This window comes from Mauremys mutica, chromosome 1, assembly GCF_020497125.1.
Source record: "Mauremys mutica isolate MM-2020 ecotype Southern chromosome 1, ASM2049712v1, whole genome shotgun sequence".
NCBI classification, from domain to species: domain Eukaryota; kingdom Metazoa; phylum Chordata; order Testudines; family Geoemydidae; genus Mauremys; species Mauremys mutica.
The window spans coordinates 32,642,238-32,661,220 of NC_059072.1; the positions used below are offsets into that span (position 1 = coordinate 32,642,238).

Below are 18,983 nucleotides of genomic sequence, written 5' to 3' on the forward strand. Positions count from 1 at the left end.
GATAGCTCCCGGAGGCCAATACCGTAGAATTGCATCCACACTACCCCAAATTCAAGCCAGCAGGGTTAATTTCAGCGCTAATCTCCTCGTTGGGGAGGAGTACAGAAATTGATTTTAAGAGCCCTTTAAGTCGACAAAAATGGCTTTGTTGTGTGGACGGGTGCAGGCTTAAATCAATCTAACACTGCTAAATTCGACCTAAACTCGTAGCGTAGACCAGGGCTCAGATAAAAATGGTATGAGAACAAAAAAACTACAGTCTGTGACCTGTATTTTTACCAACTTCAGTAATTAAAAATGTCATGTTTGAAGGGTGTGAATTTTTATTATAACAAACAAAATATCCCCTCCCCCCAAAAACCCAAAACTAGTATCTATTTCCGCTGTATGTAAAATAATCTGAATAATGAAATACATTCAAATGTGTTTTTACATTAGATAAGAATGGTCATACTGGGTCTGGTCCATCTAGCCCAGTATCCTATCTTCTGATAGTGGCCAGTGTTAGATGCTTCAGAGGGAATGAACAAAACAGGGCAATTTTGAATGATCATCATGACTTGTTGTCATGTCCCAGCTTCTGGCCATTGGAGGTTTAGGGATACCAAGAGCTTGGGGTTGCGTTGCTGACCATCTTTGCTAATAGCCATTGATGGACCATGTGATGGGTTGGGTCACAGAAACCCTCTTGGGATTGCCACCTGATGTGTCGAGACTACCTCTGAGCTCGTTTTCCCTGCCAGCTTGGAACTTCAGAGGCTTCCCTTGTCTGAGCCAGACATGCTTGCCTGCTGCAAGCACAGGTCCACGTCCCCCACAAGCTTCAGGCTTAACTGAAAACAGTTTAAGAAGTGCTCCTGTCTTCAGCACTCAGATACCCAACTCTCAATGAGGTAAACCCCCCAAATAAATCCATTTTACCCTGTATAAAGCGTATACAGGGTAAACTCATAAATTGTTCGCCCTCTATAACACTGATAGAGAGAGTTGCAAGCTGTCTTCCCCTCCCCACCCCCCGGTATTAATACATACTCTGGGTTAATAAGTAAAAAGTGATTTTATGAAATACAAAAAGTAGGATTTAAGTGGTTTCAAGTAAAGACAGAACAAAGTGAATTACCAAGCAAAATGAAATAAAACACCCAAGTCTAAGCCTAATACAGTAAGAAAACTGAATACAGGTAAATCTCACCCTCAGAGATGTTTCAATAGGCTTTTTTCACAGACTGGAAGCTTTCCTAGTCTGGGCCCAATCCTTTTCCCTGGTACAATTCTTGTTCCAGCTCAGGTGGTAGCTAGGGGATTTCTCATGACTGCAGCCCCCTTTGTTCTGTTCCACCTCTTTATATATCTTTTGCACAAGGCAGGAATCCTTTGATCCTCTCTGGGTTCCCACCTCTCCTTCTAAATGGAAAAGCACCAGGTTAAAGATGGATTCCAGTTCAGGTGACATGATCACATGTCACTGTAAGACTTCATTACCCACTTGCCTGCACGCACGTATAGAGGAAGACTTACAAGTAAACAGAGCCATCTACTGTCAGTTGTCCTAGTTGATGGGAGCCATAAAGGTTCCAAACCACCATTAATGGCCATACTTTGCATAATTACAATAGGACTTCAGTTATAGTTCATATTTCTAGTTTCAGATACAAGTGATATATTTATACAAATAGGATGACCACACTCAGTAGATTATATGCTTTGTAATGATACCTTACAAGAGACCTTTTGCATGAAGCATATTCCAGTTACATTATATTCACAATCATTATAATATTTTCAGAAAATCATATAGAGTGCACGTCACAGACCTGTCCTCCATGAATGTATCTAATTCTTTTTTGAATCCAGTTATATTTTTGGCAACAAGTTTCACAGGTTGAGCATGTGTTGTGTGAAGAAGTACTTCCTTACGTCTTTGTTAAATCTGCTGCTTGTTAATTTCATTGGGTGACCTCTAGTAACTTATGTTTGTGAAGGCATAAATAACACTTCCTATTCATTTTCTCCATATTATTCATGATTTTATAGACCTCTGTCATATCCCCCCTTAATTGTCTCTTTCTAAGCACAGCAGTCCCAGTCTTTTTAATTTCTTCTTGTATGGCAGTTGTTCTATATCCTTAATCATTTTTGTTGCCCTTCTCTGCACCTTTTCTAATTCTGATCTATCTTTGTTGAGAAGGGCCATCCAGAACTGCACACATTCTCAAATTAAATAGCTTATTGACATGACTGAGAACTTGAACTTATTGAATCCTGTGTTTTTAAAACCTATCTTAAAGGAGAGGCAGGCATCTGTCTCTTCTATTGTATTGAATAATTGAAGATGGCCCTAAACAGAAGTTCAGAGATGTACCTTGACATTCCGCTTGGTGTTTCATAGTTGTAATGAGCATTCCTCTGATGGCATAGTATATTAATACTAAGAATATTTTCATGTTATGGATGATCAGGAAATATAGAAAGTCTTCAGAGAATGAGGACTAGTGTCTTTTTAAATGTAGAGATTTTAGGACTGGGCATTACAGAAAACATTTAAAATTCTTTTTTACTCTCGTCCTTCATCACAGAGGTAATAGTGTGAATGTTCACCTATAAATCCCTACTCAAAACGTCTCTGCATGTCTCATACCTATCTGTATTTTTACTGGTTGGTGCTATGCTGTCTGGAGTGGTTCACGACCATGCGTGCCAACCTCCGGGCAGATACCCCAAACTGGTGGTATGTTTTATAATTAGATTTCACCAACCCAGTAACAAATGTAAACTGCTAGATCACTGTAATGGTCTTATCATGGAGTCACGGACGGTCCCCTTGGTCATTCCAGTCTATGTGGCCATGCAGGCAAGCTGGATTTTGTGATAAATGGTCCAAAGATCGCAAAATATTCAGGTTGCTCCCAGTCCCAAGAGACCAGTAATTTGTCTCATAATCAGAGCTGTAATTAGTCATTTTAGCGCCCCGGGCGAGCAACCATATTGGTTCCCCATATCGTTCTTTCCTCATTTTTCCGCCAAATTTTTCCACCCCTGCAGCTTTCCACTCACCCTGCCCTGGTTACAACCCTGCCTCAGATCAACTTGCACTTTAGATCTCACACCAAAGACAATGCCTGTAGCCAATCCTGTAATAAACTAACTAAAGTTTATTAACTAGGAAAAAGAAGTGAGAGTTAATTACAGGTTCAAGCTTATGTTTAGGAATCTTTGCATCTCATAATGCAGACAGTATGAAAGAGATTCACTTTCTCCTTGTCAGGGATTTTTATCCCCTCTCCTCCAGAATCCAGACTATTGGGATAAGTTCATGCATAGGTCTCTCCTTCCTGGAGGGAGTTAGGAATGCAGTCAACAGGGCCTCTGTCCTTTGATGCTAGAAATACCTCATTTGCCTTTAATGGGCCATCTTGTAGGAAGAACAAGCCCTTGAATTAATGCTTCTTTTCCTGTTTGAGTTGCAGAGGTTTATGATGCAAACACTCAATATAACTTTGGCTATAGAAGTTATAAGTGAGATCAATACATGCAGGATCCTATAAGCATTTTATAAAGTCTAAACACTAAACACCCTCTTATCAACTTAGCATTGATAAGATAGTAGATGTTAACGCAGATAAGCAAAAATGATTTCCAGCTGTGCATTTGTAAGAGTTTAGAGAGGCCTGGGGCCTTGGCATGAGCTGGTACCTGTTCTGCCAGTGTCACATTAGGAAAAAGGACCATGAATTAAAATAGATACATCCCGGAAGAAATTGTGGTTGTGCTGTTTTCAGTGAATTCTCTCTTCTTCTGCACAATCATCATTTCATATATTTTATACAAAGCATATGTTTTTGTCAGTGTGCTGGATCAGTGGGCAGGCATACCTCTGTGAATGTTGTTTGCGTACCCTCTTTTTATTGCATGTCATTATGAATATGTAATGATAAACTCTTTTGTTTTTAAAGGTTGAACAAGATCTTTAACCCTAATGTAAATTTTTCTCTCCATCCTCTCTCTGGGATTTCAGTGCTCTTGAAACCTACCTCTGACTTGGACTCAAACCTGAACCCTAACTTAAACTGGATTCAAATCCAAACATTGCCTCCTCCTTGGCACATTCCTAGTATGTGTTAATGCTGTAACGATGAGTGTAGATAGCAGCTCCACACAGTAAAGCTGCTATAGTTTTATCTTAGTGTTAAGTTGTTGTTACGTATGTTATTTAACACTGCTCTACAGGCAAAATGCTTCTGAAATAAATGTAGTCCAACTTTACTAATTCTGGGTCACTGAGAACGAAAATGATGCTTAAAATTGTTGATTGGCTCTAGTTTTCAAGTTATGCTATTGGGTCAGTATATACGACCCTTGACTTGGGAATAGCGGAGGATAAGTGAGTTATAAAGGGAAGGGATCTCAATTTAAACCAGAAATGACTAAAATACATCTTTGACTGGATCTATGAATAAATCTATGACTGGGTTTGGACAGTACTTGCTTTATAGGCAAAACAATGAATGATGTAATCTGAAGCTGGTATTGCGTCATACATGATATGAATTGCATCATGTTATTCCTAGAAGTCATGGATGATGCAATCATAACGAAGCTTACATCACTCTGCTGAACAAATTGCCCTATATCAGCTCTAGAAATCATACAGTGTCGTGCTCTCTTATTTGTCAGTGTTTGATTTTGCAAAGGGACACATTTCTGTTTAGCCAAAGTGAGCAGAGATGCCTCGTACTTGTGTGAACAGTGCAGATAACTTCTGCTAAGTTTGTGGTGAAGTGACTTTTGCATCACAAAAGCGCAGTATAACCACTATGGTTAAGAAAGCCTATCACCTTTATTTTGGCTGCAAAATTGGAGATCAGGACAAGAGGTAGGCCCCACACATATGCTGCAACACTTGTGCAACAAATCTCCGCCAGTGGTTGAACAGGAAAAGGAAATCTATGCCTTTTGCAGTGCCAATGATTTGGAGAGAGCCAACACCAGCAATTGTTACTTCTGCATGGTGCCTCCAGTTTGGAAAGGTGTGTCAGAGAAGAAAAAGTGGACTGTGCATTATCCAAACATTCCATCAGCTATACGCCCAGTACCCCACGGAGAAGGAGTGCCGGTTCCTGATGCACCAGAATCATTCTCACTTGAGTCAGACGAGGAAGAGGATGAAACTTCTGGTCCTGAACTATCAATGTCACAGGACCCACATTTTCTCCCATCCTCCTCCTCTGAACCACACCTCATAACACAAGGTGAACTGAATGACCTTGTCAGGGATTTGGAACTACCCAAGAGTAAGGCAGAGCTGTTGGGCTCCAGACTACAGCAGTGGAATCTCCTGGCAGGTGATGTTAGGGTTTCCATGTTCCGTGACCGTCAAAAGGATCTTGTCCCATTCTTCTTCATGGAAGGTGATCTTGTAGCCTGCAACAACATCGATGGTGTGATGGCAGCCCTCAACATCGTTCACGATCCAGATGAGTGGAGACTGTTCATTTATTCATCGAAGGCGAGTCTTAAAGCTGTTTTACTGCCTAATGGCAATGTTTTGCCATCAATTCCAGTTGGTCATGCAGTCCATATGAAGGAAACCTATGACAACATGAAACAACTTTTGAGGTGCATAAACTATGACCAACATCAGTGGCAGCTTTGTGGCGATTTGAAGGTTGTTGCTCTCTTGCTTGGTCTGCAGACTGGATACACAAAGTACTGCTGTTTTCTCTGTGAATGGGATAGTCGTGCAAGAGATTCCCACTACATCAAGAAAGATTGGCCACTCCGACAGTCATTGGAGCCTGGGAGGAAAAGTGTTCAGCATCCACCACTTATTGAATCAAGGAAGATTTTGTTACCACTCTTACACATCAAGCTGGGTCTGATGAAGAACTTTGTCAAGGCCATTGACAAACCACAAGCAGCTTTCAAGTACCTCCGTGGAAAATTTCCAAGATTAAGTGAAGCTAAGATAAAGGAAGGTGTCTTTGTTGGTCCTCAGATTCGTGAACTTCTTCGAGATGATGCATTTGACCATGCACTGCGTGGCAAGGAAAAGACGGCATGGAAAGCGATCCAGTTAGTGGCAATAAATTTTCTCGGAAACAACAAGGCAGACAACTACAGGTTGTTGGTGGAAAACCTCCTCAAGGCATACAAAAACCTTGGTTGCAACATGTCACTAAAGATACATTTTTTGCACTCTCATCTAGATTTTTTCCACCAAACTGCGGAGCAGTGAGCGACAAGCACGGCGAGCGATTTCACCAGGACATTGCAACAATGGAGAAACGCTATCAGGGCAAATGGAGCCCATCAATGCTTGCAGACTATTGCTGGATAGTGACAAGAGATGCTCCGTTTAATGAATACAAGAGACAAGCCAAGAAGCGCCGAGTAGACACTGAATAGGACTAAACTATGTACATAATAGTTTTTTGCCTTTTGTTTCATAATAAATTTTATTTAGATAACCCTTTTGCTGATTTTTAAAGTGTTACATAAACAGGACAGGTGAAATATTATCATGTAAAGCAACCATAAACACATGAAAAGACCTAGGTTTACAATTTATGATTAAAATTCTACTATCTACACAATATACATAGACATAAAATGTAAAAACTTACATAACTTAGAAACAGTAGCCAATCAGTTGTTTTAATTGTCATATTTGAATTCAGCACATCAAAATACATAATAAATAGCACATTTTATCTCTGAAGCAGACGACTTCTCCAAAATTGTAGACCAGTGTAATTGTACAAGTAGGAATAGGCATAAGTAGGAAGTTAAGTCCTGCTGGTGGTGCCAGAGTTGTTACTTGCAGTCTCCCAGTGGATATGTGATTATTATAAGCAAATATTATTACAACATTTCCTACTTTTTAGATCCTCTATCCTGAGTATTATTGTGTTAAACTTTTTTTTTTTAAGATTGCCCATTGTGCTATGTGATTGAACTGCACGTAGCACAATGGGCCCCTGATTCTGATTGAGACCTTTAGGGTCTATCAAACATAAATAATAGATTTAGTGCCTGTTTTTATAAGATATTGAGATGTTATATGGCTAGTACCGATGATACGGTATTGTGTTTGGAGAGCCTTGCAATTTGAAATCATGCAGAACCTCTCCTGTAACTTAAGAAATTGCTACACGTTTTAAGTAAAGTTTTATTAAAATTAACAGTTATGGAGTCCTCATCCATGTTATTCTGTAGTGGATTTGTTGAATGAATTGCAGCATGTACTACTGAGTGTCTTCAAAAAAATTCTGCCTCCAACATAGGTGTACTCCAGGACACTGTCTGATATTTCCTATATAATACTATGATTTCTATCCTAATGTTTTTAGTTGCCAAGAAATCTCTTAAGTAAGGGCAAAAAGTCACCTTTGGAGGAGTGATACCATTGACATACAAAATAGTGGTCAGTATCTTAACTTTTCTCTGGTTTTCTGACTTCAAGGAGTCATAAGATGAACCAACAGTTGTCGGAGTTAGAAGAGAAGTATGTAAGTGCATTTAAAATATTCGTTACCCTTCTATATGAAAACTAAGATCATGTAAAGTCTTAAAGGCTTTTGTTCTTCTGTGCACCTGTGATGGTGAGAAAGGGTTAAAGACCCAGTTAGTCACATTCACTTCACCTGGGTGTTAATTAAGTAGGTACTTGTCAGTCAGAGAGGTTAGGGCTAAAGAAAGATCAGGCAGACACCTTGGCCTTTTATAGACTTGAGAGAGTTCTGTCAGGGGGAAAAGCCACAGGGATCAGACAGGCAGGCTTGCTCCTAAGACGGGCCAAAGCATTGAACACTGTTGGAGGCTAGAGGACTCAAGAAAAGGTAGGTTGGATGGGACAGTGCTTGATACCAGAGTTGGAGAAAGGCAGCTGAACTACAGGAAAGGGTTCATCACCAGTCCCAGAAGATAAGTTGATTATTTGGGACTTTCAGCTGCACTTGAACATCCTGGAAAGGGTTTGAACTAGGAGCTTCTCAGTCAGAGGGCTGAGTGGCATGCAAAGGCAGGTGGCCTGGGAGGGTGCAAGGGAGATGAAAATTCAAGCAACTTTTCACTCTGACACAAGGAGACAGTCTGGTGATTGTGCACTACAACAACACCAAGTGGGCCTGATTCTGGCAGGGGCTATGACATTTGCATGGTACTTCAAAATTTGTCTCTTATTACTTGGATTATTTTGTCCTCAATTCAGTTTAATTATCTGATATTTTCTTAGTCTATTCCTATAAAACCTATAATAGTGCAAACAGTCTGTTACATGTGTCATAAATGGAATAATTTATAAATCTGATTGAGTCTGACCTATGTGATTTTAAGGAGGATACATTTTGGTTTTTCTACATGTGGAAAAAGGAATACTTGACTATGCAGTGGTAGATGTCTGTTCATATGAAAAACAAAGAGCTTGCTTCGTGCATTCATTATATTAAAAATAAAGATTATAAAACAGTAAAAAGTGAATATTTTGTCTGGTATTTTCAGTTTATTTTTGTAAATTATATCTGACATTTTCATCAAGAATTTGTTTGTGGATATTTTGTTGAACCTGAAGAGGTGAGAATGCTGTATTGTTCTTCTTATGCTTGGCTACAAGTATTATTGAAGTTATTGACAGGTGTACTTTTTAGTTTTAGCTGACTGCTTTTCTCCTTCAGTGACTACATTAAAAGCTGTCTTTCAGTTTTGTTTTTTTTCCTTTTCAGTACTTTTTCCATCTCTGCAAAATGCATTCAGCCATCACAATTTTTTTAAATGTTCATTTTCTTTAACCAAAAAGCCATGCAGAATCTGACAGTTCAAAATAGAAAATATACCTGATAATTAATGGTTAGAGCAACTGAAAGCTCTAATAAGGCACATGTATTCATCATGTATTTAAAGCATTGCAGTAGTGACAGTATAGTTATGCTTCAGAAGGCACATTAATTCTAAGCATCTATCTTCAGAAGTTAAAATCTTCCTCTATTTAACCATTTTTTTCATTATCTGAGCACGGAATAATAATTTTGATGTTCTAAAAATATTACTCAGTTGGTTCTTTAAACTAGACTAAATTGGTTATTTAGTTTTTAGAAATTAAAACATCCCAAGCATATGGTCCTCAGTAAGGAATGTTGTTTTTCAAATCTGAAAACACTGTCTGAGAAACAGTATTAAAAAATTAAGGAAATAGTTTACTGTGCAAGTTCAGTGTGTTATTTTCCTTTGCTAGAGTAATTATACACCAGGTGCAGTTCCCAACCTATGCTTGTTTCTCTTTTGTTGCTCCTTTTCACTTGGATAATTCAGGAGGTTGAAAAGCCTTCAAACTTGGCGTGGACTTAATCGTTATGAGGACTAGGGCCTTTGACATGCTTAAAGCAATGTAAGGGTAAAATAATCAAGCTACTATATAGTCATTAAAAAATGAACATAACAATAGCTTTCTAAGTCTGTTTACTACATATTCCATTAGCTTCTACTTTCTTTCTAGTACACCATATCAGCGGGCTGAGACTCTTGCCATTAAAATGGCAACTTTCGGTTAGACACCATTCACAGTCATGGAAATACTATGGCGATGGGTGCTCTAAAACATCTAAGGCTATTTGTACACTAGAGAGCTTATAGTGGCACAGCTGTACTGATGCATCTCTGCTACTGTAAGATCTTACGTGTAGCTGCTCTGTGCCAATGGGAGGGAGCTCTCCCATCAGTATAATTAAACCACCTCCAATAAGCGTCTGTAGCGATGTCTGTGGGAGAAGCTCTCCGGCTGACATAGTGCTATTCATACTACCACTTATGCCGGCAAAACTATGTTGCTCTGAGTGTGTTTTTTCACACCGCTGAGCGACGTAAGTTTTGCCAACATAAGTGGTAGTGTAGACATGGCCTAATTTAGAAATATCTTTCTCAGTGACATTACCAAAGAAATATTTCAAAAGTCTAGTTGTCAACGCTGAAGAAGTATCCTATATGGCAGTTCAGAAATGTGTGTGAAAGAATTTGGGGAAAGATGGGAGCAATTTAAAATGTGTTTTCTACAAAAGTTATTAAAGATTTCAGTAGTTAAAAAAAAAATTAACAAAACCATAGTTCAGTACAGAAAAGTACATAGAAAAGTTGCCTTCTGCCAAGTTTGGAAATTGAATTCAACAATTCAGTTGTGCAATAGAGGGATTGTAGTCTTGCTTCAACTGCAAATCTCAACACAACTCTATGTAGCCACTACTGACAGCTCCATAATGACGTGAAATATTACTGTGGAAACAGCATTTGAATTCCCTGGCTTTTGCTTGCTTAATTTCTAAATCTTCATTTTTTATTGCTAGTTTTACAACATAGGTCATTAAAGGACTAAGGATAATAGAATGCACTTTACACTTGCGTAGAATCCTTCCTCCACAATATCACAGATCCCTTTAAAAAAAAGAAGTTTATTATGAGACAGAGAGAAGTAATTTCAGTAACATTGTCTGAATAGAGGGAAGGTATTGGGGAACTAAGGATAGTTCCAGGTAGATGAGCCAGCACCAGTGAGAGAAGTACGCCGCACGGTGTTCGTTTACAGTTGGAGAAATGAAATAGGTGGGTAAGAGGTCAGAGAGATAGTGGAGAGCAAATTAACAATTTTGATAACCAATTGTTTTGAACTGGATGCTGAGATGGGTGGGGTAAACGATAATTTGAGTGAGGGAAAAATGTGACTGAATCGTTATCGACACCTTGATATGTAATTAGTAGGGGACCATGAAGACTGAAAAAAGGAAGATACAGAAGCATAATATATAAAGAAGTTAGGATGTCCAGTGCAGTACTCCACAGGAAAGGTAAACGGTGATCAGATAAATGGCTTGGAAAAGGACTTTTAAAAAGATATTTATTAAAGGAATGAGCAGGGGGCAGTTGAGGACTTCTAAGATTGGTATGGCAGGGAGCCAACCCTCCATTCTTATAGCCCACCGTAACCCTTCTGCAGGGAGGAGGAGATGGTGTGGTCCTGGCAATGGATTTGCTGGAGGGACCTGGATGGAAAAAGAGGGGGAGCTGGCACACTTCCCCCCCCCCCCGGGGTAATTACAGAATAAACATGGGGTTACCTGTGCTGTACACTTTTATCTGCCAGGTAGTCCTAGACATCTAATAATACAGTTGCGGCCTGATTAAACCCATGTCAAATATCCCCTGTCCTCCTTTGGTATAGCCAGACAATATATGTTTGTATACTTCATGTCTAATACTGGAACAAGATTTAACTGCTTTTTTTTTTGTAGTTACACATCTGTAGTTTGGGTATATTAAAACATTCCTAAATTTGCTTTAAGACTCTGAATTGTGCCATGTTACCTTAATAATGACTGCTTCCATAAGGAATAAACTAGACATTTTCCATTTATTGAAGTGGATAGATTTTTGAGTTCAAAACTATCCATACTAAAGTTGATGTTGTTTTGGTTTTAATTATTTAACTGGATGCCATCCAGAAATGGACTTTCTCTGATAAACTTGAAAGGCACTTTGTTGTACTAACATCTTTTTCTTAAGTGCAAGCTGAAAGCTTTCTTCACACAAGCAGAAATGCAATAAAACCAACCCAGAGAGATTTTTTTAAACTGAGAAAGTTTGTTAAAAATATCTGTTCTTCTTTGTGGTGCTGTTGGTTGGCCTTTCATCTCTAAAGAATTGACTTAAAGTTTCAGTCAGTAACAAGCACATACAAATAGGAAACTATGATGAGACCACCTGCTATATCCCACAGTTTCACATTTCAGCATGTTTTGAAATCTGTGCTTTAGAGAAAGTAATCTTTGGAGTAGCAGAGACGTTTAGGTCAGGATGCGGAGCCAGTGCCAAATATGTTGATGGAAGTAGTTTACCTAGTACCAGCCTGTAGTTAACTTGACTCAGTGCACCATTATTAATTTCCTTAATTAACACTCAGGAAAGTAACTCACTTTAAAAAAACAACAACAACTCACCAGTCCCACACTGAAACCTCCCACAAATTTCTTTGTGTGTGTTTTCCTTTCATTACTGGTATGCAGCCCTGCTAGTAAAATAAATATAAACTAATACTTTAACATTCGTACTGTTATAGCACTGATTGGAATGTCAATCTTGTCCATACTCCTTAAATATGTTACTTCTTGAGTCAGTATGTGACTTTTGTCTCCAGTGCAGGACTGTATCATTGTTACAGAAATTTAGCCTCACATGCAGGTTACTGTGTATACATCTGTTGTGCTGTTAATAGATAATTGTTTTGTTCACCTTTATTTGTAGTAATGGTCCCATCGCACAGCTAGTTGTACAAACTAATGTACTAATTAATTTGAAATATTCTTTTACAATTGTTTAACGGGAAAAGCAAAAGTCTGCCAACTGATATACGTCTTGACATTTCTTTCTTCAAGAAATACCTTTGCAGTTCCTCATATTTGGGAATAGCTATAACAAGGGTCTCTGTACCGAGAAAGTAGTGTCATGCCCCTTGGATCTGAATGTTTGGCCTTTGGATATTTAAGAGACCATGGGTTAAATTGAACCTGCCTTCTTTAGTCCTGATCTGCACTTATGTTGGTTAGGGGGTGAGGATTTCTTTCTTTTTTTTTTTTTTTTTTTTTAACTGACGTAGCTATGTTGCTATAAGTCCTAGTATAGATCCAGTTATACCAGCAAACAGGCCCTTTTGCTGGTTTAGATTGTTTTGTTCAGGAAACTGGTATAAATTATACTGGCAAAAGAGTTATTTTCCTGATACAAACTGTATCTGCACTAGGAGGGTTTGCTAACATAGCTATGATGGCAAACCCTTTCAAATGTAAACAAGGCCTATGTGTAAGGTTGGAGTAACAATAATGCACAGCCTCATGCTATGGAAGTAATTTTAGAATGACTTGAATTACAATTTTCTAGCCACTGTGGAGGTTGGTCACATGCAGAACTGTTAACATAACACATCTTTGTTATTAGTAGTTTTCTAGCAAAGCTGGCTTTCATCTTGTTTTACTCCTATCTCCCCCAGTATGGCTGCATCCTAACCCTTTCATTTTGCCGAGTGCTGCCCTCTCTTATACCTTTGTTTTTCCTTAATTATATCATCTATAACTCTCTTTTGCCTTTCTCCATTTTTCAGTAGATTGTCTTTAAAATTGTGGAAAAATATTTAAATGTTTAACTTCATACGCTGGACTCTTGCTTCCTAAGTATTGTCAGTATAATCAGAAAGTGTTGGCTCAAACTGCAAGTCGATTTTAAATTTTGAAGTATTCATGGCACATACAGTAAAGGAGGTAGAAAAAGAAGTAAGAGAATTCAAGGATTCTATATACCACATTAAAAATAAAATCTGTAAACTGAGATTTCTTATTCATGTGGCTCCTATTCATATTTAGTCCATTTAACATTAGAAACTATTATACTAAGTGAGCAAATGTTTGCTAGAACACAAGGAAAAACATTCATTGTAATGTATGGATTTTGTATGTAAACACTAAAAACATACATTTTGAAAACCAAATGTAAGCATTTGAGATTATACAAATTATTTATATTTACATTGGTTTTCAGAGAGAGTTGTCTTGGAATTAAAAAGTTCTAGATTTAAATCCTATGTCTGGATTTTCCTTTCTTTGCAGTGTTGCCACTTAGTATAGTACTTCACTGTTAGAGATACAATTCTTCAGATGAAATGCTAACCAGAAAACTGTGTTGCTTGTCTCTAGTGGCTTTCTATGTGGGAAGTTGGAGTATGTGGCTCTATTCCAAAATTTTATGGGATTATCATTGTGTTCTGGCCAACATTTGCTCACTTAGTATAATAGTTTCTAATGTTAAATGGACTAATGGATGGCTGGTCTGTTTGCCAACACAGTTACCAAACTACCAGTTTCTAATATATCACTTTACAAAGCACTTTGGAGTTCCTTGAAAATGAAAGGTTCTGTACAGAACTATATTTTAATTTGATAATCTGCTTTGAAGAGCAGGATTGTTTTAAATCATCTCTCACCCAACTACAGTGAATTAAGCCTTGAATTTTGGATCCCATCCCCACATAGTTTTTTGGGGGAGGATCCTATGCTGAGGACAGTACAGAAGATAGAACTTTATGCTCTAAAACCAGAGTGTTCTTACTGGGGATGGGAGAGACCTAAGGAACCAGCACATACTCCCATCTTTCGGTAAAATTATTTCTCATTTTCTCTGGCCGTTGGTGGAGGTTCATCTTTTCCCTCTCCTGATGCTCTGACAGGTTTCCCTTCAGTTTTCTCCGTGTTGCGCACACTCACTCTTAACACTCTCTGCAGTGCTCTTGGTGGTGTGCCTGCCACAGCAGTTGCCTTTTGGTTTCTGTGTCTGTAATGTCCATTGTTGAAGCACCATAGAGAGCTTGCATGGCCCCTTAGCTCCCTTTCTGGTGCCTTTCAATGGCCTTCTAACAGCCTTCTGCCTCATATTCAGAGAAAACAGACTTCCTGCCATATCCTTGTTCTGTCTTCCTCTTTCATGGACATTACCTTCTCCTGTGAAAATGCATTTTCCCACTCTCATTGCTTCTCAGTTCTCAGTATAGTATTAAGAGAACCTTGATTCTTGTGTTAACACTTTGGATGTGTTTTCAAGCTTGTGTTGAAGGGAATACATTCTTGAAAATCTGATTCTGCATGGCAACCACTGGATAGAAGGAATGGGATAATTTTCATGAATGGGAACTCATATTACACCCAACTTTTCATTCATGGTATCTTTTCCATGCAGGCTGGCTTATTTGCAAACTGTTAGTTCTGCGAGAATGCAGTCTGGCAAAGTGAGGCACACCAGATTTTGGAAACCTTCATACGAGTTCTCAGACTCTTCAGTCTTAGTGACCTCCTTTGCAACACTTCTCGTGCTGCCCAAAGTACTGAGGAAGGCAGTGAAGACATGGCAGTTGCGATTTTGCTGATTTGATGGTGACCCTGCCACTCTTGGTTTTTAGACCGAATATGCCTAGCAGTGCTGTGTGGATACTTCCCAAGTTCCTTTACTTTCATTCTCAGGGGCTTGTGCTCTGCAGTCACATTCATCTCAGATTGGCTATGGGGGTCTTGAAGCTGCATTCTCACTGAGCATGACCAGGCTGGTAAGCTTTTTCATGAGCTTATGAAATGTCATTTGTCTAGAGCACCCTTCACTTGACAGGCAGTGAGGATTTATTTCCCCATAACTCCATACAGAGTTATCAGAATACCCTGGTTTCTTTTCAGATCATGTACATCTTTCATCTTTGACTAAAGACTTGTAAGGAGAAGAACGTTTGAGTTTATACACAGTTTCTTGAGGTTTCCCGAGGCTTTTCCTCTCTCAGGAAGCCTTCTTTGGCTGCAAGATTCTGGTAGGAGCATACAAGGTAAACCCACTTCCTGGGATTAATGCACTGTCGTCAGTCCTTACAATGTTTCTATCTGTTTTTCTGTCTTTCTGATATAAGGATTCTTATAAATTTCTGCATTCAATCTCTGAGTTTTGCCTTTAGCTATAATAGCCACAGGCTGCCCTTAGAAGGATGAAAACCATGCCCATTTGGCCTCTGCAGGTGAAGGCTCACAAAGGGGGGCACCATCTCCCATTACAGTCAGTGGCACTGAAGCCACAGCCAGCACTTAAGCAAGATGAATGCCACATCCTACTAACATTTCATAGATTAATAGATTCCAAAGGCAGAAGGGGTCACTGTGATTATATAGTGTGACTTCCTGTATAACACAGTCCATAGAACTTCCCCAAAATAATTCTTACAGCATCTTTTAGAAAAACATCCAAGCTTGATTTAAAAATTATGAGTGATGAGGAATTCGCCATGACCATTGGTAAATTGTTCCAATTGCTAATTACCCTCACGGTTAAAAATGTACACCTTATTTTATTTGAATTTATGTAGTTTCATCTTTCTGCCATTGGATTGTGTTATACCTTAGAGCCCATAGTCAAATGTTTGTTCCCCATGTAGACATTTATAGACTGTAATCAAGTCACCTCTGAATCTTCTCTTGGTTAAACTAAGTAGATCGAGCTCTTTGAGCCTATTACTATAAAGCATGTTTTCTATTCCTTTGTTCATTCTCATGGCTCTTCTTGAATCCTTCTCCAGTTTATCTACATACTTGATTTGTGGACACTATATTCCAGGAGTAGTTATGCTAGTGCTAAATACAGAGGTAAAATAATCTCTCTACTGTTACTCAGGAATCCCATTTTCATACTACAAGGATAGCTTTAGCCCTTTTGGCCACAATGTCACTCTGGGAGCTCATGTTCAGTTTATTATCCAGCAGGGCCCCAAATATTTTTTTTCAGAGTCACAGCTTCCTAAGATAGAGTGCTCCATCTGCAAGTATGTTCTACATTCTTTGTTCCTAGACATGTACAATTATGCTTGTGTTGTTTTCTTGTGCCCAGTTTACCAAGTGATCCAGATCATCTGAATCAGTGATCTGTCATCTTCTTCATTTACTCCTCCAATTTTTGAATCGTTGAAAAACTTTGTGATAATTTTATGTTTTCTTCCAGGCCATTGATAAAATGTTAGATAGCATAAGGCCAAGAAGCAATGCATACAGGACTTCACTAGAAACACATCCGCTCGGCAATCATTCCCTGTTTACAGTTACATTTTGAGAACTTTGTTAGCTATTTTTTAATCCATTTAGTGTGTGTCATGTTAAATTTATATCGGTTTAGTTTTTTAATCAAAACATACGGGACTAAATCAAATGCCTTGCAGAACTCTAGGTGTATTACATCAGGACTATTACCTTTATGAATCAAACTTCTAATATCATTAAAAAAAAGAAAGAAGTTAGCTTGACAGGATCTCTTTTCCGTAAACCCATGTTGATTTGGATTAATTGAATGCCATATCAGCTGAGGATCAATGTCGCACTGACAGGCCTATAGTTACTTAGTTACTTCCCAATTACTAGTGAAATGGAGAATATTTTCTTGTCATATGATATGGCTACACCTGTTTTTTCCACATACAAAACAGAAATATTTATTGAACACTTTCTGAATTATTATTGCTATTTCTCCAATTTCCATTTAGCCATGGACCAGTACCATTGTTGAGATTATTTTTATTCCTAATATTTTTTTTTTTTAAACAACCCTTCCTTCTTGTCCTTCACTATGCTGGCCATAGATTTCTCCTTGTGTCTTTTTGAATCCTATACATTCCCTACAATTCCTGGCTTCTTATTTATATTCATTAATATCAATTTCCCCTTTATTCCATCTATTATATTTTACATTTTTAATCACTGTGTTCACTTCCCCTCTAAACCAGCTTGTTTTTGTTAACCAATATGCCCTTCTTCCTAAATTATGGGATTCTGGCTTTTAGGCCATCCAGTAGACAAAGATGGATGCCATCTCCTGCTATTTCCACTGAGATGAAAACCAGGCTGCCATGAGGGATGCTGAGAGTCAAGCATGGGAAAAGAGAATGTAGGTGTGCTAGGAGTGGGTACTGTGAGAGTATCGGAGAATGGCAATATATTCGGGAACAGGGCAAATAACTTTGAGGAATGTGGAGAGCAGAAGGCTTGCTGTGGGCATGCAAATAAATGGGGGGGGGCATGGAGGAGGCAGAGTGAGGAGCCTACAAAGAAATATGGAGGAAGTGGGTTACAGACAGGATGCAGGGAAATGTTGGAGGCCAGATGCAGTGTAATGTAGGGTGTCAGAGGGAGAACGAGAAGGGAAAAGGAGGGCTGTATGAGAGGCATTTTGTCAGATTTTTTTAAAGATGGGCTCATGATTTTTTGGGTCTGATTTATGATTTTTAACATCTGGGGTTAGCAGCACTATTACTGCTGGCTACACCTTCTGTCTGGTCCTTTATCCCTTGTCATATATCTCTCTCTCCTCCCATCCTCTGACAAGGAAAAATGACTGGTTATCTGTTCATTGTAGCCCTCTCTTCTTCCATCCTATCCTCCCCTATGCTGGTACTGTTTTATTATTTTTCTTACTATTTTGCATACTAATTATCTGGAAATATCTCTAATGGACGAGTGTAATCTGCAGGGTGAGAGTGGGACTTCACAAATCTGTACCTCCTTTACTGGTTGGTGGCACCATAATAGTGTTGGGACCTCAATTCACTGTTTTAGGGTGGGCAACAGACTACAGTACCTGTAAGTAATTTTCCCTTGTGAACTTTTGAATTTGCTTTTTCAAATTAGATTGAATATTTGTAAAATTGAGGACTAGTATAGGCTATAATCCAACATATTTTAAACAGGTACTAGGTAAACTTTCCAACACACCTCTGCCAATATAGATGATCTGTAATATCCATTTTAGTCCAGTTCTTGATTTCTGCTGATCAGAGACTACTAATCATGCTGATTTTGTCAGATTGTTTTTCTGGTAGTTGGGAAAATGCACACTGATGAACGGATTCATATAGTGTCCTTGGGCTTAATCCAAATCTCATTGAGGTTGGTAGAAAGAATCCCATATATTTCCATGGAACTTGGATCAGGCCCTTAGTGAGTCTACTCAAAATGAAACCCAGATTACTAGAAAAAAATGCCTTTACTTACTGCATATTGGTTTTCTTCAGTTCACTATTATCCCCAAGTTAGTACACTTTCTTTCTATATTCTGATGTGTTCTACTGTAACTTGTATAAGGATTGTTAAACACAAACAATGTTTTAATATTTTTGTTCAGTTTTAGGACATTATAGATTTTAAAAATCTAAATTACATTTTCTAAATTTTTATAAACCCCATAAATGTAATTGAAAAAATTAATGTGTATGTGTCAAAATAGTATTTTTTTAAAATAAATACTGTTAAGTGTTCAACAATGTATTAATGCAAATTGAAGATTACCCAGCTGAAATCAACATAGGAATGGAAAGATTAACATTCCAATAGCAAGGGTGGTTTTATTAGCATGATTTTGAGATGGCTACACAGCTCACCAGTGGC

General features: G+C 38.4%; 1 protein-coding gene across 6 annotated transcripts in view; it reads left to right on the forward strand.

Annotated features, from left to right (window-relative positions):
• TBC1D22A (TBC1 domain family member 22A) overlaps positions 1-18,983 on the forward strand; it is a 409,891-nt gene that overhangs the window by 186,058 nt on the left and 204,850 nt on the right. The gene's annotated exons all lie outside the window — the stretch shown is intronic.